Raw genomic sequence first — 23,064 nt, 5'->3', positions numbered from 1 at the left:
TGCACTCACTTGGCGTTTGAGAGTATCGAGTAAAGTAGGGATGTACCGATGTATGTAGATACAAGTAAGTATCCGATATTTCTTTTTCGAATCATCCTTTCAATACTTACTCAGTACCGAATGAAAATTACTTTAATCGATTTTATGTGCATATCCGAGCAGTGAGTGAGAGACTGTTTGCTTGTGTCTATGGTACTGCTTCCACTCCCCTCGCTGCCCTTCATACGCCAGGCCCACTCATCTGTTCGTCAGCCATGTTGTTCGTTGCGGTTTGCATTCGTGTAGTGTATGATTCTTTTCAAAAGTTTGTTAGCTTTTATTGTGCCGTGGTGCTGTCGAAATCGAAAGAATGCACATGTTTTACTAATATAAATGACACCACAACAAAGTGCCAATTATGTTTTATAACACTGAAGTTTTCCTGCAGTACGTCCAATTTATTTAAGCATTCTACATCTACATCGTTACTGTGCAATTCATACGTAACCGCCTGGCAGAGGGTTCATCGAACATTTTCATGCTACTTCTCTGCCACTCCACTCTCGAATGGCTGGTGGGAAAAAGGAACACCTCAATCTTTCCGTTCGAGCTCTGATTTCTCTTATTTTATTATGATCATTTCTCCCTATATAGGTGGGTGTCAACAAAATATTTTCGCATTCGGAAGAGAAAGTTGGCGATTGAAATTTCGTAAATAGATCTCGCCGCAAAGAAAACCGCCTTTGTTTCAGTGGCTGCCACCCCAACTCGCGTATCATATCAATCACACTCTCACCCCTATTGCGCGCTAACACGAAATGAGCTGCCCTTCTTTGCACTTTTTCGATGTCCTCCGTCAATCCTATCTGCTAAGGATCCCATTCCGCGCAGCAATATTCCAGCAGAGGACGGAAAAGTGTAATGTAGGCTGTCCCTTTAGTGGGTTTGTCGCATCTTCTAAGTGTTCTGCCAACAAAGCGCAGCCTTTGTTTCGCCTTCCCCACATTATTATCTGTGTGGTCTTTCCAATTTAAGTTGCTCGTAAGTGTAATTCCTAGGTATTTAGTCGAATTGACAGCCCTTAGATTCGTGCGATTTATCGTATACCCAAAATTTATCGGATTTCTTTTAGTACCCATGTGGATGACCTCGCACTTTTCTTTGTTTAGTGCCAATTGCCACTTTTCGCACCATACAGAAACTCTCTCTAGATCATTTTGTAATTGGACTGATCGTCTGATGGTTTTACTGGACGGTAAATTACAGAGTCATCTGCAAACAATCTAAGGGGGCTGCTCAGATTATCACCTAGATCATTTATGTAAATCAGGAACAGCAGAGGGCCTATGACACTACCTTGTGAAACACCAGATATAACTTCTGTTCTACTCGGTGATTTACCGTCTATCACTACGAACTGTGACCTCTCTGAGAGGAAATCACAAATCCAGTCACACAACTGAGACGATACTCCATATGCACGCAATTTGATTAATAGTCGCTTGTGAGAAACGGTATCAAAAGCCTTCTGGAAATCTAGGAATATTGAATCGATCTGAGATCCCTTGTCGACAGCACTCATTACTTCATGGGAATAAAGAGCACAAGAACGATATTTTCTGAATCTGTGTTGGTTATGTATCAAAATGGCTCTGAGCACTCTGGGACTTAACTTCTGAGGTCATCAGTCCCCTAGAACTTAGGTCTACTTAAACGTAACTAACCTAAGGACATCACACACATCCATGCCCGAGGCAGGATTCGAACCTGCGACCGTAGCGGTCGCGCGGTTCCAGACTGTAGCGCCTAGAACCACTCGGGCACTCTGGACGGCGGTTATGTATCAATAACTCATTTTCTTCAAGGTGATTCATAATGTTCGAGTGTAGTATATACTCCAAAATTCTATTGCAAATTGAGGTCAGTGAAATGGGTCTGTAATTCAATGGGTTACTCCTATTTCCTTTCTCGATATTGATGTGACCTGTGCTACTTTCCAGTCTTTAGGAACAGACCTTTCGTCAAGTGAGCGGTTGTATATGATTGCTAAGGAAGGTGCTATTGTGTCTGCATGCTCTGAAAGGAACCTGATTGGTATACCATCTGGACCGGAAGACTTGCCTTTCTTAAGTGATTTGAGTTGTTTCGGAACACCTAAGATATCTACGTTTATGTCACTCATGCTAGCAGCTGTTCTGGTTTCCAATTCTGGAGTATTTACTTCGTCTTCTTTCGTGAAAACTGTATTTAGTAACTCCGCTTTGGTGGCACCATCATCGGTAACATTTCCATCGGTATCGCGCAGTGACGGCATTGAATGTTTTTTGCCACTGGTGAACTTCACATACGACCAGAATCTCTTTGGGTTTTCTACCCTATTTTGAGACAATATTTCATTGTGGAAACTATTAAAAGCATCTCGCATTGGCGTCCGCACTAAATTTCGAGCTTCCGTGAAACTTAGCCAGCTTGGAGATGTTGCGTTCTTCTGAACTTGGCATGCTTTTTTCGTTGCTTCTGCAACAGTGTTCTGACGTGTTTTTTGTACCATGGTGCATCAGTCCCTTCTCTTATTAACTTATGCGTTATGAATCTATCTATTGCTGTGGATACTATATCTTTGAATTTGAGCCATATCTGGTCTACACTTACATAATTAGCTTGGAAGGAATGGAAACTCTCTCTTAGAAGGCATCAAGCGAATTTTTATGTGCTGTTTTTGAGAGGCTCCCACATGCCTTGCTCATACTGTGGCATCAAGCAGTCAGGCCTGCAAGATGAGTGGTCTGCCAAGCGAGTGGATTCATTCTTATTTATCGAGTAACATGAACCCTAGTACTCACACGTAAGTTACAAGTTATCCTCCTATATGATTAATACGCAATGGAAACACGACCTGACTATCAGTAATAGAACTCTGACTGTACACTATGCACTGGCAATACCACATTTTCTTTCTTTTTTTTTTATTTAACGGCTTTTGTCAACACGTGGCCACCGCACTGAATATGAATGGCGCACACATTATAAATTCGGAACATTATGACAACATACAATTCGAAGGAAAAGTCCACCAATCTTTTTCTTTTCACTATATTATTTATTCCGATAAATTCTCTAACCTAAACACACAAATTCTATAACCTACAACAATAACACATGAGAAATTCCGCCCAGTGGGCATGGCTTTACATTGGTGAATCTCTATATTATGGTCTCGTAATTATTTAACGCTACAGTGCACTTTCTGGGTAGGATGGTGGGTCTTTTATTATACCTCACACTTCGACTCTCACAATCATCATCACGAAACTTTCCTCCAGACCGAGCGGTACCGAAGGAACAAGCATAACCCACTAATCTTTTGAAACTACCTTGCTACTCTCCCATGCAAACCACACATACCCAAATTACATGACATACACCACACTACGACATGGAATACAAGACACAAAATAGTCACAACACTATCACTTTCAGCTTTCCCACTTCAATTAGTATTTATCCCAGTTTCACACGACACTGCCCTACTTTGCAATTCTACTTTCCTACTATAAACTCTGGAGATATTTGCACGTCTCCCTGTGCAATGCAAGCCAAGTGGTGTTGCTGGATAGACGGCCGACTCTCCTTGCTTCTCTCTCGGAGTTTGAATCTAGCGTCACACGGAATCATATCACGCAAAGTAATATTAAGAACGTATTCTTCACACACGCGAGTCCTCGACTGATACCATGGACGAGTACTTCTCTTTATCTTTTGTCTCATACACAGTTTGAGACTCACACAGTACTCACCACGTGGAAGTACTCGTCTCTAATTTCAAATCCTGCACACGCCATTTCTTAAATATTTCAACTTATGGTACACACGCTATTTCTTAAATATTTCAACCTATTGTACACACGCTAGTAATTCAACTTAACTTAAGCACACGGATGTATTTCAACTTATTGCTACACGCGAAGATTACTACAATCCCATTAATATTACCTGCCTGACATTTAATTCTCCCCACAAAAGTTCCTGAAACAGAGAAATTATTATTTCAAACTACTCTTAAATATTCCACATGCACACCATGTCTCCACTCTTTTGTCATTACGGAGCACAACTAAAACAGGTCTTAACAGCACAAGATCCAGCGGCAGAGTGCTGAAACATGGCCATTCTCTAGGTCATCTCGCACCTCTGTCGAGGTGGGGGAAGACCATGCTACCGTATTGGTCAGCCACATTTCAGGCGCTCAAAGCTCAGGTAAATTTCATCTCTTTGGTCCCACCAAAGGTGGCCAAAGGATCGACTCAAAGATGATCATATATTCACATTCACTATCTGCGGTTAGCAGACGACCATACATTCATTCATTTCACAGATCTCACCAAACTGGATGTAGGGATTTACTTTGTGGGAGTGCACATGTGATCAATTAAATAAGTAAAATGTCATTCTTTCCCACACTGGTATCCGGCTTCGTTGTATTAATTGAAATTGAGTTATTTTACAAAAAAAATGTGTTGTTCTGACAAAAATAATGAAGTATGTTGTACCTATTTTCAATGTCGAGCGGTACTGTACCCTTTTTTTTAAATAGATATATTTTGCGTTTATTTTTAGAGGTTCTGGTTAATATGATTTTGAGCCTCGCTACAATGACCTTGTGTTCACTAATTCCATGTATCTGTCCTGACGCTCTCTATTAGATCAGGATTATTTGTGGCTATACATAGAAAGGAAACAACAGAAAGTCAGCAGCGTCCCTGAGCCTGAGAAAACAAGTGAAAGGTACATTGATGAGCTAAAACATTATGACCACCTGCTTAATAGCTTGTTTGTCCGTCTTTGGAACGAAATACATTACTGATTCTGCGCATCAGGGATCCGACTGTTTGCTTTAGATGTCTACGCACAGGTAATTTAGTTCGCGTAAACAGCGGCCTGCTGATATGCGTACGCGATTACGGCACCCGATAGTGGCCCAGAAGCTTTCTGTAGAATTTACATAATGCTCCTCCAAACACTGTAGCACGGTTCTGCCTCCAAGACACGGACAATTATACTGCTGAAAGATGACCCCGCCCCTAGGAAAGACATCAAGCATGAATGGGTGCATGTGATTTGCAGCTGTCAGTGTGTCTTCTATTACGTCCGCAGGTCCCATACAAGCGCAGGAAAATGTCTCCCACAAAATACTGCTCCCACCAGACTGAGTCCGTGGCGTGCTGCACGTTTTGAGCCGCCGTTCACTTCGATGACGGCGTTTGTGGAGACGATCATCGACCTAGTGAGCAAAAATGTGATTCACCCCAAGAGCCGACATGTTTCCATTGATCGACGGTCGAATCCCGATGGTACCATGCCTACTGAAATCATAACTGACGTGTAGTTGGGTCAACATGTGAACGCCTATAATGAACAATGTGCTCCGAAACACTTGTGCGTGCACCAGCATTGTGGTCTATTTGCGGATATGCCACAAACCACCATCTGTCCTACTTCACATAGCAGACAATCCTTCGAACCCGTTGTGGATCGTATTCTGTCTCCGGATCTGAACACATGCGACTCCTTTTTGTGGGGCTATATTAAAGACAAGGTGTTCAGCAATAACCCCAAAACCATTGCTGAGCTGAAAACAGCCATTCAGGAGGTCACTCCGACTGCATCGATGTTCCGACACTTCAGCGGGTCATGCGGAATTTCGCTATTCGTCTGCGCCACTTCATCACCAATGATGGCAAGCATATCGAACATGTCATAACCCATCCGAATACATGTAGTGATGTTTATATGTTGAATAAAGTTTGGAACTAATTTACATTCTTTTCATGTGCTTCAATAACTGTCACCTTGTATTATATACACGAATCTTTCTCGTGAATCAATGTATTTGCTAGTGAAATCGTTATCAAAATCCTTACAGAAGCTCTGAGATTAGTCTTCATATACTGGCAGATAAAGGGGAGTGGGACTTTAATTTATAAGATGTATTGAAGGAGAATCTATAATATATAGATTATGAAAATAAAAGTTTAGTATGGCTGAATGTTCCGTACAAGTTATCCCATCAGGAAAAGGCGACCTACAGCTTAAAGTGAAATTTGAAGCACGTTTCGGTTTTTGCGAATCTCCATCTAATTAAGAGGTGATTGTTAGGTAAAAAGAAAGATAAAATACTGTCTGATCTGAATTCGATCCAGCGACATTTGCGTTATAATGCGCGCACCTTGCCGTTAGAGCACCAAACTCACGCTGTTTCCACTCGGGGAAAATAACATCTACAGCTTCACATGGAATCCGAACCACGTTTCACATCTGGCAATTGTCCACATTGTTGAGAGGGAGAGGTCGTGAAAAATCTGTGATCCGACCGGGATTCAATTCTGTGAGCTTTCGGTTTTCAAGGATGCACTAGACCACCAGGCTAGACTCGGATTCAGCTCAAGCTTCGCTACTGTCTGGAGTTGAGACGGCTACACCACTAGATTCCAATGCCACCTTTCTCACAGCGGTGGCGGACTTTAATTCCTCACAGCTCAGCCAGGTTCCACGAATATTCACAAATTTGTACACACAAACCTTCCTCGTGAATCAGTCTGTTGGGCACAAGTGGTTAAAAATCCTACCAGTAGTCCCTGTACATCCTACAAACAGAAGCAAGAAGGGAACTCGTATCTCTGGAACTATTGATAGGTAATAACCGATCTAACCGCTGGGATGTTCAATGCAAACAGGCAAACGTGTACGCATTGTGTTGTACATGTGCTGGATGTCAGTTTGTGGGATGGGCTTCCAAGCCAGTTTGCACTTGGTCGGTCAATACAGGGACAGTTCATCTACATCTACATGATTACTCTGCAATTCACATTTAAGTGCTTGGCAGAGGGTTCATCGAACCACAATCATACTGTCTCTCTACCATTCCACCCCCGAACAGCGCGCGGGAAAAACGAACACCTAAACCTTTCTGTTCGAGCTCTGATGATATAAGTTGGGGCCAGCAAAATATTTTCGCATTCGGAAGATAAAGTGGGTGACTGAAATTTCGTAAATAGATCTCGCCGCGACGAAAAACGTCTTTGCTTCAATGACTTCCATCCGAACTCGCGTATCATATCTGCCACATTCTCTCCCCTATTACGTGATAATATAAAACGAGCTGCCCTTTTTTGCAGCCTTTCGATGGCCTCCGTCAACCCCACCTGGTAAGGATCCCACACCGCGCAGCAATATTCTAACAGAGGACGAACGAGTGTAGTGTAAGCTGTCTCTTTAGTGGACTTGTTGCATCTTCTAAGTGTCCTGCCAATGAAACGCAACCTTTGGCTCGCCTTCCCCACAATATTATCTATGTGGTCTTTCCAACTGAAGTTGTTCGTAATTTTAACACCCAGGTACTTAGTTGAATTGATAGCCTTGAGAATTGTAATATTTATCGAGTAATCGAATTGCAACGGATTTCTTTTGGAACTTATGTGGATCACCTCACACTTTTCGTTATTTAGTGTCAACTGCCACCTGCCACACCATACAGCAATCTTTTCTAAATCGCTTTGCAACTGATACTGGTCTTCTGATGACCTTACTAGAAGGTAAATTACAGCATCATCTGCGAACAAGAGAACTGCTCATATTGTCACCCAGATCATTTATATAGATCAGGATCAGCAGAGGTCCCAGGACGCTTCCCTGGGGAACACCTCATATCACTTCAATTTTACTCGATGATTTGCCGTCTATTACTACGAACTGCGACCTTCCTGACAGGAAATCACGAATCCAGTCGCACAACTGAGACGATACCCCATAGGCCAGCAGCTTGATTAGAAGTCGCTTGTGAGGAACGGTGTCAAAAGCTTTCCGGAAGTCTAGAAATACGGAATCAACTTGAGATCCCCTGTCGATAGCGGCCATTACTTCGTGCGAATAAAGAGCTAGCTGCTTTGCACAAGAACGATGTTTTCTGAAACCATGCTGATTACGTATCGATAGATCGTTCCCTTCGAGGTGATTCATAATGTTTGAATACAATATATGCTCCAAAACCCTACTGCAAACCGACGTTAATGATATAGGTCTGTAGTTCGATGGATTACTCCTACTACCCTTCTTAAACACTGGTGCGAACTGCGCAATTTTCCAATCTGTAGGTACAGATCTATCGGTGAGCGAGCGGTTGTATGTGATTGCTAAGTAGGGAACTATTGTATCAGCGTAATCCGAAAGGAACCTAATCGGTATACAATCTGGTCCTCAAGACTTGCCCGTATCAAGCGATTTGAGTTGCTTCGCAACCCCTAAGGTATCTACTTCTAAGAAACTCATGCTAGCAGCTGTTCGTGATTCAAATTCTGGAATATTCCATTCGTCTTCCCTGGTGAAGGAATTTCGGAAAACTGCGTTCAATAACTCCGCTTTATCGGCACAGTCGTCGGTAACAGTACCATCGGCACCGCGCAGCGAAAGTATTGACTGCGTCTTGCCGCTTGTGTACTTTACAGACGACCAGCATTTCTTCGGATTTTCTACCAAATTTCGAGACAATGTTTCGTTGTGGAACCTGTTAAAAGCATCTCGCATTGAAGTCCGTGCCAAACTTCGCGCTTCTGTAAATTTTAGCCAATCTTCGGGATTTCGCATTCTTCTGAACTTCGCATGCTTTTTCCGTTGCCTCTGCAACAGCGTTCGGACCTGTTTTGTGTACCATGGGGGATCAGTTCCATCTCTTACCAATTTATGAGGTATGAATCTCTCAATTGCTGTTGCTACTATATCTTTGAATTTGAGCCACATCTCGCCTACATTTGCATAGTCAGTTCGGAAGGAATGGAGATTGTCTCTTAGGAAGGCTTCTAGTGACACCTTATGCGCTTTTTTAAATAAAATTATTTTGCGTTTGTTTCTGGTGGATTTGGAAGAAACGGTATTGAGCCTAGTTACAACGACCTTGTGATCACTAATCCCTGTATCAGTCATGATGCTCCCTATTAGCTCTGGATTGTTTGTGGCTAAGAGGTGAAGTGTGTTTTCGCAGCCATTTACAATTCGCGTGGGTTCGTGGACTAACAGCTCGAAATAATTCTCGGAGAAAGCATTTAGGACAATCTCGGAAGATGTTTTCTGCCTACCACCGGTTTTGAACTTTGCCAACATATCGAGGGAAGGTTGAAGTCCCCACCAACTATAACTGTATGAGTGGGGTATTTATTTGTTACGAGACTCAAATTTTCTCTGAACTGTTCAGCAACTATATCATCGGAGTCTGGGGGTCGGTAGAAGGAGCCAATTATTAACTTAGCTCGGTTTTTAAGTATAACCTCCACCCATACCAATTCGCACGGAGTATCTACTTCGACTTCACTACAAGATAAACCACTACTGACAAACACTCCACCACCAATTCTGCCTAATCTGTCTTTCCTGAACATGGCTGGACTGTAGTTGCCCGATGATATCGCTCATGTGCTCTACTGGAGACGGATCTACTGATCAAGAAGGCCAAGGGAACATCGACACCCTGTAGAGCATGTTGGATTACAACAGCAGTAAGTGCGCCACTATTGTCCTGATGGAAAACACCGCTGGAATGTTGTTCATGGATGGCGCCACTACAGATCGAATCAGCAGACTGGAGTACAAATCTGCAGTCACGTTGCGTATGATAGCCACTAGAGTGCTCCTGCTTATGGAATCACATCCCAGTCCATAACTCCAGGTGTAGCTCCAGTGTGACTAACACACAGAGAGACTCTCAACTGGTCTCCTCCTAACCAAACCACGGCCATCACTGGGGCGGGGGCAGAACCAGCTTTCATCAGGAAACACAACAGACCTCCACCTTGCCCTCCAATGAGCTCTCAGTCGACACCACTGAAGTCACAAATGGCGGCGGTTCGGTGTCAGTGTAATGCACGCTACAGTGCGTCTGTCACGGAGCTGTCCTTGAAATAATCGATTTGTAACAGTTTTCCGTGTCCCTGTGGCGTTGGCGATCGACAGCATGTGGGCCTGGCCTACTTGGTGACTACAGGTTGTCCCCCTGAACACCTCCATAATTGTGAATATGCTGTAAGTCGATGCTATACTGATGACGAAAGAGGTCCCGTCAGCAGTGGCGGTGCCGCCTCCACTTCGTTCCCCGTGGGCACCCAAATGGGTGGCTAAAGGCGCTCTTCAAATGGAAGGTCCATTCCGCCAGAAAGGGGATAGTTTTTCCAAGCTGGTTCCCTTCGTCGTGGTGGAGTTGGGTAGCGGATACATGGGTTGGACTTGAAGAGAGTATGAGCGAAAGCTCAGGGATCCCCAATGATGATCCACCTCTGGCAAGGGGAAACCCAAGCCAGAGCAGCCATGTACAGTACTGTCCCTTTGGCGTTAACTGCTGCTCAAACTGCAACTGCAGATGTAGTATGACGCGTCAGAGTCATACGCAGAATACAATGGTCTTCCATTTCGGTAGTGCCGCGTTGCCATGCGGAACCCGGTCTTGTTGCCACCGTATATTTTCGTGACCACCGCTGCCTGCAATCATGTACAGTGGCTACGTTCCCGCCAAATCTTTCTGCAATATCGCAGAAAGAACATCCAGCTTCTCGTAGCCCTATGGCACGACCTCGTGAGGTGCTGCTAACGGCGCCTTTGTCGCCTTAGAGGCATCCTTGATTAACATCAGTTCACCACATCCAATCTCAAAAGTAACTAAATCTCACAGTTGTTAAAGGATGTATTTAAACCAGACCTGATTTTTACTGTCATAGTAGCTCTACTAGCGCCAATCCAATGCTACTGACGCAAAATTTGAATAGATATCAAACACTGAAGCGCCAAAGAAACTGGTATAGGTATGCGTATTCAAATACAGACGTATTTAAACAGGAACAATACGGTGCTGCGGTCAGGAACCTTTATATAATACAAAAAGTGTCTGGCGCTGTTTTTAGATCGTTACTGCTGCTACAGTGGCAGGTTGTCAAGATTAAAGTGAGTCTGATTCAAATGGTTCAAATGGCTCTGAGCACTATGCGACTTAACTTCTGAGGTCATCAGTCGCCTAGAACTTAGAACTAATTAGACCTAACTAACCTAAGGACATCACACACCTCCATGCCCGAGGCAGGATTCGAACCTGCGACCGTAGCGGTCGCTCGGTTCCAGACTGCAGCGCCTAGAAACGCACGGCCACTCCAGCCGGCAAAGTGAGTCTGAACGTGGTATTACAGTTGGCACACGAGCGATGGGACGCAACATCTGCGAGGTAGCAATGAGGTGGGGATTTTCCCGTACGACCATATCACGTGTGCGCCATGAATATCAGGAATCCGATAAAACTTCAAATCTCCGACATCGCAGTGGCCGGGGAAAGATCATGCAAGAACGGGGCCAACGACGACTGAAGAGAATCTTACAACGTCACAGAAGTGCGACCCTTTCGCAGATTGCTGCAGATTTCAAAGCTGGGCCATTAACGAGTGTCAGTGTGCAAAGCATTCAACGAAACATCATCGAGATGGGCTTTCGGAACCGAAGGTCCACTCGTGTAACCTTGATGACTGCACGACACAAAGCTTTACGCTTCGACATGTTACCTGGTCGGACAAGTCTCGTTTCAAATTGTATCGAACGGATGGACGTGTAAAGGTATTGAGACAACTTCATGAATCCTTGGACCCTGCATGTCAACAGGGGACTGTTCAATCTGGTGGAGGCTCTGTAATGGTATGGGGCGTGTGTAGTTCGTGTTATATGGAACCCTTGATATGTCTAGATACGTCTGGATAGGTGACAAGTAAGCATCCTGTCTGATCACGTGCATTCATTCATGTCCATTGTTCATTCCGACGGACTTGGGTAATTCCAGCAGAACAATGCGATACCCCACATGTCCAGAACAGCTAGAGTGGCTCCAGGAACACTCTTCTGAGTTTAAACACTTCCGCTGGCCACCAGATTCCCCAGAATGAACATTATTGAACATATCTGGGATGCATTGCAACTTGCTATTCAGAAGAGATCTCCACTCCTTCATTCTCTTACGGACTTGTGGACAGCCCGGCAGGATTCATGATGTCAGTTCCCTCCAGCACTACTTCAGACTTTAGTCGAGTCCATGCCACGTCGTGCAGCAGTACTTCTGCATGCTCGCGGGGGCACTTCACTATACTAGGCAGGTGTACCAGTATGTTTGGCTCTTCAGTGTATTTCAGATGTAGAAACACGCCTACCAACTTTTGTTTATGTCGCACAACTCCTTCTTGGTGTTGCGATTTTTTTCCCGTCAGTGTATTTCATGGCCTCGAAGATTCCCCCTCTAAACCTAAACTGCAGAATTACCTTTCGGGTGTGTTTTACGCACGAAAAGTGAAATTGGGTGAAAACCAAAAGACAGGCATTGTATTACTTCGACCCATCTACGATGGTTACTCCAAAAGAAATGCACACTATTTTTGTAAAAATACAGTTTTCATTCTGCATGTGTGAAAGTTTTACAGTGTGTAGATACATCCTTCCCGCTTGTTTTCAAACTTAGTTCAACCTGTTCCCGTGAGTGGCGCCGTCACATCATGTCTTCAAGATTGCTGCTACACTTGACGTTCGTCAGAAGCAACGTGCTGTCATAGAATTCCTGTGCTGTGAAAACGAGACAGTGGGAAACTTTCACAAGAGGTTGAAAAAGGTGTATGGAAATGCTGCTGTCGATCGCAGTACAGTTAGTAGGTGGGCAAGCAGGTTACACGATGAAAGCGGGCACGGCAATATTGAGGAGCGGCAGGCCTCGCAGTGCACACACTCCAGACAATGTGCAGAGAGTTAACGAATTGGCTGCTGCTGACAGACGCATCACAGTGAACGAATTGTCATGCCACGTTGGGATAGGGGAAGGAAGTGTTTGCAGAATACTGAAAGTGTTGGCGTTAAAAAAGGTTTGTGCCATGTGGGTTTCCAGGATGTTGACAGTGGCCTACAAAGAAGCAAGAAAAACGGTATGCAGCGAACTTCTGGAACAGTACGAGAATGGTGGAGGTGAATTTCTTGGAAGAACTGTGACAGGTGATGAAACATGGTTCCACCATTTTTCACCAGAGACGAAGTGGCAATCAATGGAGTGGCATCACGCAAATTCACCCAAGAAAAAAAAACTCAAAACCACACCTTCTGCTGGAAAAGTTATGGCTACGGTGTTTTTCGATTCCGAAGGACTCTTGCCTGTGGACATCATGTCAAGTGGAACCACCATAAATTCTGATGCATATGTGACGACACTGAAGAAACTTCAAACTCGACTGAGTCGTGTTCGACCACATCGGCAAAAGCAGGATGTTTTGCTGTTGCACGACAATGCACGGCCACATATCAGTCAAAAAACCATGGAAGCGATCACAAAACTCAGATGGACAACACTGAAACACCCGCCTTACAGTCCTGACCTGGCTCCATGTGACTATCATCTCTTTGGGAAACTGAAAGACTCTCTTCGTGGAACAAGGTTTATTGCACGCTGCCAAAAAGGTTGGTCCAGAATTTTACCAGGCGGGTATACAGGCGCTGGTTCTTAGATAGCGTAAGGCAGTTGAGAGGAATGGAAATTATGTGCAGAAATGAAAATACTGTTCCTAAAGGATGTATCTACGCACTGTAAAACTTTCAAACATGTAGAATAAAAGATGGATTGAAAAAAAAATAGTGTGCATTTATTTTGGAGTGACCCTCGTACATACCTGCCAGGTTTCACCAAGATAGTTGATTTGCACCTGAGAGTGTTCCCTTGTGAGTCGATAGTGATGTTTGGTATGTGGGGCGCTCAACTGCGCGGTCATCAGCGCCTATACGAAGTCTCAAGTTTTACGAAGTCCAGTTTTTTGACACATTCCAATCGAGTCACTGTCGCGAATGATGATGATGATGAAATAATGAGGACAACACAAACACCCAGTCCCCGGGAACAGAAAATTCCCAACCTGGCTGGGAGTCGAACCTGGGACCCCGTTATGCAGAGGCAGCTACGCTACCCCGTACACCATGATCTGCGGACCTGAAGACTGATGACTGGAGAGACAAAGGAAGGGCAGCCAGGCTGGTACTGTGCGTGCCGCTGGTTCTGCCGCCGACACACGATCCGGAGCGGCGTTCCGCTCCCCGGCGCCGCCCATCTGGTGGGCAGGCGTGCGCGGCCGGCGCCGGACGCGGCTGTTAGCGGGTTTGCGCTCCGGCTCTGCCGCCGCGTGCACTACTGTTGCTGCAGCTGTCATCGCCAGCTTCCGGGATCGCTGCACGCGGGGTTACGCGGCCCACTTACCAGCCGAACGAAACACGCCTGCCAGTTTTCCTCATCCCGCCACTCGAAGCCGCGCCCACACAGGACACACTGCACCGAGTAGCACCGCGTTGCGCACAAACGCGGGACGCAGAGTAGCTCAGAACGGCGTTGAACAGCAGAACTGCCCAGAATGCAGAAATGTGTTCGTCGGCGCGCAGCAATGTTCGGTGTGCACACTGTTGCTTCTGTAACAATGGAAAACGAGAAACGCCCTCCAAATAGAGCCGCGCTCGAATTAACCATTTCCTTTGATGTAGCGGCACAGTGCGGAAGTTGTTCGTTCTCAAGCAGAGCGGCGCGGTTTGACGTCCCCATTGGAAGCACCGCGCGGCGCCGAACCTCATGTGGACGCGACCTAAGGTGCGTACCGCCGGGAACTTCGTACTGTGTTGACATCGTGACTCTTCCTCTCCTCGGGAGTTCTATGGGCAAGGAAGAACGGGAGTGCTCGTCCAACGAGGATTTTGCTTTTTGGCATATCTTAAAGGATGCTATAACCCTGTGAACGCGTTTGTCCATGTTGTTAAACTGACAATTTTGTCTAAGAATCAGAAAACATTTCCTGGCTCCTTTGTGTGCATAACTTAAGTGAGTATACAATATCTATTTATTAAGCTACTGGCCATTAAAACTGCTACACCAAAAAGAAATGCAGGTGATAAACGGGTATTCATTGGACAAATATATTATACTACAGCTGACATGTGATTACATTTTCACGCAATTTGGGTGCATAGATCCTGAGAAATCAATACCCAGAATAACCACCTCTGGCCGTAATAACGGCCTTGATACGCCTGGGTATTGAGTGAAACAGAGCTGGGATGGCGTCTACAGGTACAGCTGCCCATGCAGCTTCAGCACGATACCACAGTTCATCGAGAGTAGTGACTGACGTATTGTGACGAGGCAGTTGCTCGACCACTATTGACAAGACGTTTTCAATTGGTGAGTGATCTGGAGAATGTGCTGGCCAGGGCAGCAGTCGAACATTTTCTTTATCCAGAAAGGCCCGTTCAGGACCTGCAACATGCGGTCGTGCATTATCCTGCTGAAATGTAGGGTTTCGCAGGGATCGAATGAAGGGTAGAGCTACGGGTCGTAACACATCTGAAATGTAACGTCCACTGTTCAAAGCGCCGTCAATGCGAACAAGAGGTGACCGAGACGTGTAACCAAAGGCACCCCATACCATCACGCCGGGTGATACGACAGTATGGCGATGACGAAACACGTATCCAACGTGCGTTCACCGCGATGTCGCCAAACACGGATGCGACCATCATGATGCTGTAAACAGAACCTGGATTCATCCGAAAAAACGACGTTTTGCCCCTCGTGCACCCAGGTTCGTTGTTGAGTATACCATCGCAGGCGCTCCTGTCTGTGATGCAGCGTCTAGGGTAACCGCAGCCGTGGACTCCGAGCTCCATGCTACTGCAAACGTCGTCGAACTGTTCGTGCAGATGGTTGTTGTCTTGCAAACGTCCCCATCTCTTGACTCAGGGATCGAGACGTGGCTGCACGATCCGTTACAGCCATGCCGATAAGATGCCTGTCATCTCGACCGCTAGTGATACGAGGTCGTTGGGATCCAGCACGGCGTTCCGCATTACCCTCCTGAACCCACCGATTCCATATTCTGCTAACAGTGATTGGATCTCTACCAACGAGAGCAGCAATGTCGCGATACGATAAACTGCTATCGCGATAGGCTACAATCCGACCTTTATCAAAGTCGGAAACGCGATGGTACGCATTTCTTCTTCTTACACGAGGCATCACAACAACGTTTCACCAGGCAACGCCGGTCAACTGCTGTTTGTGTATGAGAAATCGGTTGGAAACAATCCTCATGTCAGCACGTTGTAGGTGTCGCCACCGGCGGCAACCTTGTGTGAATGCTCTGAAAAGCTAATCATTTGCATATCACAGCATTTTCTTCCTGTCGGTTAAATTTTGCGTCTGTAGCACGTCATCTTCGTGGTGTAGCAAGTTTAATGGCCAGTAGTGTAGTTCTTCCGGAATGCACAGCAGCCAGTTGTTGCTGTTTGGGTACGGGCGGCAAAATAGAATATTTTTATGTATGGTGTAGTTTTTTCTAATTTTTGTGTTACCATTGTCCTGCCAAAGCGTTATGATTTCTTTCAGAGTTTCATCTTTCTTCTGCAGTCTCGATATTTCCCGTAGAGATGACATAAAATTTTCAAAGGCGACTTGCTGTATATAAATTAAACTGTGGTTTGTTTGGCAGCAAGTATTTTCTTTCACCTGCCGTTTGGTGTTTAGCGATCTTGACAGTGCGTAGGCAACAATGTTCTGTGTGCCGGAAATGTGGATTATTGTAAAGTCGAATTCCTGTAAATACAGTTTCTAACGGCTCAATCTATCATGGGCGAATTTGGCTGACAGTAAAAACTGTATCGCTCTCTGGTCAGTATAGACTGTTGTGTGCCTTCCGTACAGATAATGGCGGAACCTTTTAAATGCCCAAACTACACATAATGTCTCTAATTCCCTTACGGAATAATTACGTTCGGTGGATGAAAATATTCTACTTGCAAACGCAATGTGTTTGATGACTATTTTACCGTCTTCCTCCATTTCCTGCGGGCCGGTGTGGCCGAGCGGTTCTAGGCGCTTCAGTCTGGAACCGCGCGACCCCACGGAAGTGTGTGATGTTCTTAGGTTAGTTAGGTTTAAGTAGTTCTAAGTTCTAGGAGACTGATGACCTCAGATGCTAAGTCCCATAGGCTCAGAGCCATTTGAACCATTTTTGAACCTCTATTTCCTGGTAAATATGGACTCCTAATGTGGTTGTTGAGCTGTCAGTTGCAATTGGAAAGCTTTTTGTTGGGTCTGGATGTGATAGTATAGGTGCGTTTAGTAATGCGTGTTTCAGATTTTCGAATTCAGATTAGACTTGTTCATTCCACGACCAAATTGTATTTTTGCTTGTTAATTGGAATAACGAGGGAGTGTGTAGAGCTTTGTAATGTATGAACTTACGAAAATAGTTAATTAGGCCTAGAAAGCTCCGCAGTTCCAAATGCACCGCATGGTCATACCCCGAAGTGATTTAAGCCCGCAAACCGCCCACCAGAGCGTTTTTTCACCATGTGTCATCATTATCCTTAATTTATGAGTATGAGTGTACTTTGCGGGTACTCTATCGCATGGAATTAATGCTGCGTTATCTATTAATATGTTCTGTGCTTTGTGACTTGATCCCAACTGCCACCTCACGATGTAGGTGTTAAGTGCTGTGACCCCGTTAGAGACTAAGATTAAAAGAATATCACAGTTCAAGCTCAATACCTTAATCAAAGTGTTTAAAGTTTTTATGCCATTAAGCACTTGATAACCGGATAACGTAGTCCCGAAACGTATGGTGGTAAATATACCAGCCGCGCGGGGTGGCCGCGTGGTTAGAGGCGGCATGTCACGGATTGAGCGGCCCTTCCCTCCGGAGGTTCGAGTCCCCCCTTGGGCACGGGTGTTGTTTTTAGCACAAGTTAGTTTAGGTAGTGTGAGAGTCTAGGGAACGATGACCTCAGCAGTTTGGTCCATTAGGAAATCACACACATTTGAACATTTCAAATATACCACACGTTTGAAAACTGGTAACATTCTCAGTACTGACCCATGAGATAGTTTCACGATGGCTTCAAAATAGATTAGATGGACACAGCACAGATATCTATAAGCAGAACGACTCCCGTAACTGTCCCAACAGTGATGTCATGTAACGCTTGCAGTTCATCAGGATCTGTTGGAAAGCATTTTTTCTGAGATTATGTAACCTAGAAATTTTATTGCGGATTTTCCAAACTCTGGTTACTGAGGTTTACTGTTACACGTTCTTGCTGGAATGTTCTGAGCAACTGTTGAAGAGTATGGTTATGCTGTTCCCAATTAGCTTCTGCAATGAGAATATCATGTACGTATGTTGTGATTTTGTTTTTGAGTTCTTGTGGGAGTATTTTGTTCATATTTATGTGACCACCGCCTATTTTGGACGTCAACGTACAATAACCAATCACAGACGGCAGGTGGCAGCCTTAGCAGCCGAGGGTATATGAATCGAGTCCGGAGGATACGGGTAACATTGCAATCGTCACCGTAATGGAGAAACGGAGCGATTTTCTGACGTCCACAACGGCACGATCATTGGCTTTCAGGCCAATGGTGAAAGCGTTTCTGAAACGGCTTAGTCTGTCAACAGTTCGCGTTTCACTGTGGTTAAAGTATACCGCGCATGGCAAAACGGTGCTACCCAACACCGACGCCGAGGAAATTATGGTGGACCACGGGCCGTAGACAACAGGTGTGAAAGCCGCCTGAGGAGAGCTGTACGGGCGAACAGACGTGCCACTGTTGAGCAACTGCGGCCCAGATGAACCAAGAGCCTACCAAAAGGGTGTCCTCAATGACCGTTCAGCGAATGTTGCTGCAAATGGGCCTCCGCAGCAGATGCCTGGTTCATGCAACCATGCAGACTATTGTTCATCATTGACGAAGGCTGGATTTCGCACGATGGTCTGTTCAGATGAATCCTGTTTTATCCTGCGCCGGACCGATGGCTGTTGGCGTGTGCAGCGTGAAACGTTTGAAAGCAGACATTCTGCAACAATCGTTGGAAAGATCCAGGCCAAAGGATGAAGCGTTGTGATCTGGGGAAAGTTTACGAGGGATTCTCTGAGTGATCTCATCATTGCGGAAGGCACAGTGATTAATCCAAATAAGCATCTATCCTTTCCGACTGCGTCCACCCTTACTCGTAAAGTAAGTGCGCGGTTCAGAGAGCGCCAGGGTGAGTTTACCATTCTCTCCTGTCCACCAAACTCCCGGTTTTAAATCCGATCGAGATTATGTGGAATCACCTAGATTGGACTGTTGGCGCCATGCATCCTCAGACGAGAAATCTAGCACAGCTGACCTCGGTACCGGAGTTGGCATCGCTCGACGTCCCTGCCGCTACCTTCCAGAACCTCACTCACTCTCTTCCTCCACGTCTCGGAACCATCTGCACTGCAAAAGGTAGTTATTCAGGCTACTGAAACATGGTCACATTAATGTGACTGGATAGTGTAGCATCAAAAAGAAACGACCACGACAGACGTATATCGCTGACTTGCTCTTGGTTACACAGCTGTCACATACACAGCTCGCTTATGTCCATCAATGTGTGTGTGAGAGGGGGCGGTGGAGGAATTTTCAATTTACTTGCCTCTCCGCCCAATGCTTCTGCGGCTACCGAGTTTAATTGGTAGAATCTGCTGTGTGAAAAACAATTCAAGAATAGGACTTCAGTGGCCGATCAACAATGTTACGGGAGTCGTTCTGCTTATAGATATCTGTGCTGTGTCCATCTAATCTATTTTGAAGCCATCGTAAAACTATCTCATGAGTCAGTACTGAGAATGTTACCAGTTTTCAAACGTGTGGTATATTTGAAATGTTCAAATGTGTGTGATTTCCTAATGGACCAAACTGCTGAGGTCATCGTTCCCTAGACTCACACACTACCTAAACTAACTTATGCTAAAAACAACACCCGTGCCCAAGGGGGGACTCGAACCTCCGGAGGGAGGGGCCGCTCAATCCGTGACCTGCCGCCTCTAACCACGCGGCCACCCCGCGCGGCTGGTATATTTACCACCATACGTTTCGGGACTACGTTATCCGGTTATCAAGTGCTTAATGGCATAAAAACTTTAAGCACTTTGATTAAGGTATTGAGCTTGAGCTGTGATATTCTTTTAATCTTAGTCTCTAACGGGGTCACAGAACTTAACACCTACATCGTGAGGTGGCAGTTGGGGTCAAGTCACAAAGCACAGAACATATTAATAGATAACGCAGCATTAATTCCATGCGATAGAGTACCCGCAAAGTACACTCATACTCATAAATTAAGGATAATGATGATACATGGTGAAAAAACGCTCTGGTGGGCGGTTTGCGGGCTTAAATCACTTCGGGGTATGACCATGCGGTGCATTTGACCTGCGGTCGTCGCACGGTTGCGCTGGCAACAGTCCACATATGCAGAGGTGTGTTGGTGCATGTCAGAGTACGGTGCAGCGAGAAAGTGTGCAGACGTTTTCAGACGTGCTTATGGTGACTGTGTGTTGAAAATGGCTCAAAGAATCCATATTGATGACGTAATAAGGGGTAGAATACTAGGGCGACTGGAGGCTTGTCAAACACAGGATGTCGTAGCACGGGCCCTCCGTGTGCCACAAAGTGTGATCTCAAGATTATGGCAACGATTCCAGCAGACGGGAAACGTGTCCAGGCGCTACAGTACGGGACGTCCACAGTGTACAACACCACAAGAAGACCGATATCTCATCATCAGTGCCCGCAGACGGCCACGGAGTACTGCAGGTAGCCTTGCTCGGGACCTTACCCGCAGCCACTGGAACAGTTATCTCCAGACACACAGTCTACAGACGACTGAACAGACATGATTTATTCGCCCGGAGACCTGCAAGGTGCATTCCGCTGACGCCAGGTCACAGGAGAGCCCGTAAGGCCTGGTGTCAAGAACACAGTTCATGGTCATTGGAACAGAGGTCCCAGGTTATGTTCATGAACGAGTCCAGGTATAGTCTGAACAGTGATTCTCGCCGGGTTTTCATATGGCGTGAACCAGGATCCAGATACCAACCCCTAAATGTCCTAGAAAGGGACCTGTAAGGAGGTTGTGGTTTGATGGTCTGGGGTGGGATTATGACTGGTGGACGTACACCGTTTAATATCTTTGACGGAGGAACTGTTACGGGGTCAGGTGTATCGGGACGTCATTTTGCATCAGTATGTCCGCCTTTTCAGGGGTGCAGTGGGTCCCACCTTACTCCTGATGGATGATAACGCACGGCCCCACCGAGCTGCTATCGTGGAGGAGTACCTTGAAACAGAAGATACCAGGCGAATGGAGTGGTCTGATATCGAGCACGTCTGGGATGCTCTCGGTTGATTTATCGCTGCACGTCTTCAAACCTCTAGGACAATTCAGGAGCTCCGACAGGCACTGATGCAAGATTGGGAGACTATACCCCAGCAGCTGCTCGATTATCTATCTGATCCAGAGTATGCCAACCGGTTGTGGGCCTGTGTACATGTGCATGGTGATCATACCCCATATTGATTCCCGGGTACATGCGCTGGAAACAGTGGCATTTGGTAGCACATGTGTTTCGGGACGGTTTTCTCAACTTATCACCAATACCATGGACTTACAGATCTGTGTCGTGTGTGTTACCTATGCGCCTATGCTATTAGCGCCAATTTTGTGTAGTGCCATGTTGCGTGCCACCACATTCTGCAATTATCCTTAATTTTTTAGCATGAGTGTAGTAACACTGCATGGGAATGGCTATGAACGCTGGCTTTTTTGATAACATGTTATGTATATTGTGACTTGACTCCGATATACAGCTGAATATGAAGCTGGAAGTGTTGTGAAACCGGTAGCGGTTAAGAATAACAAGATTTTACAACTGAAGCTATTTTGTTTCTCAATATGATTTATCACGGCTTAGGTTGCCAATATTACGAAGATTTTTGCACTTGGTAATGGAGTAACGTAGTCCCGGAGGACGGGGGATCAAATACCCTTTCGGACATTCACACTCACTTTCTCCATGATTTCCCTAAATCGCTTAAGTGTAAAGCCGAGAACCTTTCCTTTACGAACGACGAGCCAGCAGATTATTAAAGTATATTGTGAACCGCAACGGTTCTGTAACTCTCTCTTGTCGTACTCCCGAAATCACTTTTAACTGTCAACAATTTCACTCCAGTAACATCAAATTCCTAAAATCATTGGGGTAAGTGGCAACCAAACAATTACTCTATTCAGCGTCTACCATCTGTGAGACCATCTACGACATGCCATCATAATTTCAGGAAAATATAGTCCACACAATTCCAAAGATAGCAAGAGCCGACAAGTGCGAGAACTGTCGCACAAACAACTTAACAGCTCGCGCATCCAAATTACTGCCAAGATTAATATACAGACGTACGGAAAGGAAGATTGAGGATGTGCTAGATGACGATCAGTTTGGCTTTAGGAAAGGTAAAGGCACGAGACTGGCGCTCTGGAAGTTGCGCTTGGTAATCGAGGAGAGGCTAAAGAAAAACCAATATACGTTCATAGGGTTTGTCGAACTGGCAAGAACGTTCGACATTGTAAAATGGTGCAATGTGTTCGACATTCTGAGAAAAATAGGTGTAAAGTATAGGAAAGGGTGGGTAATATACAATACGAACAAGAACCAAGAGAGAACAATAACACCGGAAGATCAAGAACGAAGTGTTCAGATTAAAAAGGTATACGAAGCGGATGGAGTCTTTCACTCCCTACTGTTCAAATCATAGGCAAATATAAAATGGGTTCCATCATTCTACAAAAAATTGACGTTAGCGACGTAGACTTGTAATTATGAGGATTTGCCCGACAACTCTTGTTCAAAGTTCAAGTCAGAACGGACGATGACTGTCACCTGGGTCCTAGGGTCACACTAGGTTCCTTCCAGCAACTACCAGAGAAGTGATCAAAAGTATCTGGACACCTGGCTGAAAATGACTCACAAGTTCGTGGCGTCCTCCATCGGTAATGCTGGAATTCAGTATGGTGTTGGCCCACCCTTAGCCTTGATGACAGCTTCCACATTCGCAGGCATACGTTCAATCAGGTGCTGGAAGGTTTCCCCAGTGCTGGAAGGTTTCTTGGGGAATGCCAGCTCATTCATCAAGGA

This window comes from Schistocerca piceifrons, chromosome 7, assembly GCF_021461385.2.
Source record: "Schistocerca piceifrons isolate TAMUIC-IGC-003096 chromosome 7, iqSchPice1.1, whole genome shotgun sequence".
NCBI lineage: Eukaryota > Metazoa > Arthropoda > Insecta > Orthoptera > Acrididae > Schistocerca > Schistocerca piceifrons.
The sequence above is the reverse complement of the archived record's forward strand: the minus strand, read 5'-3'. Positions refer to the sequence as shown.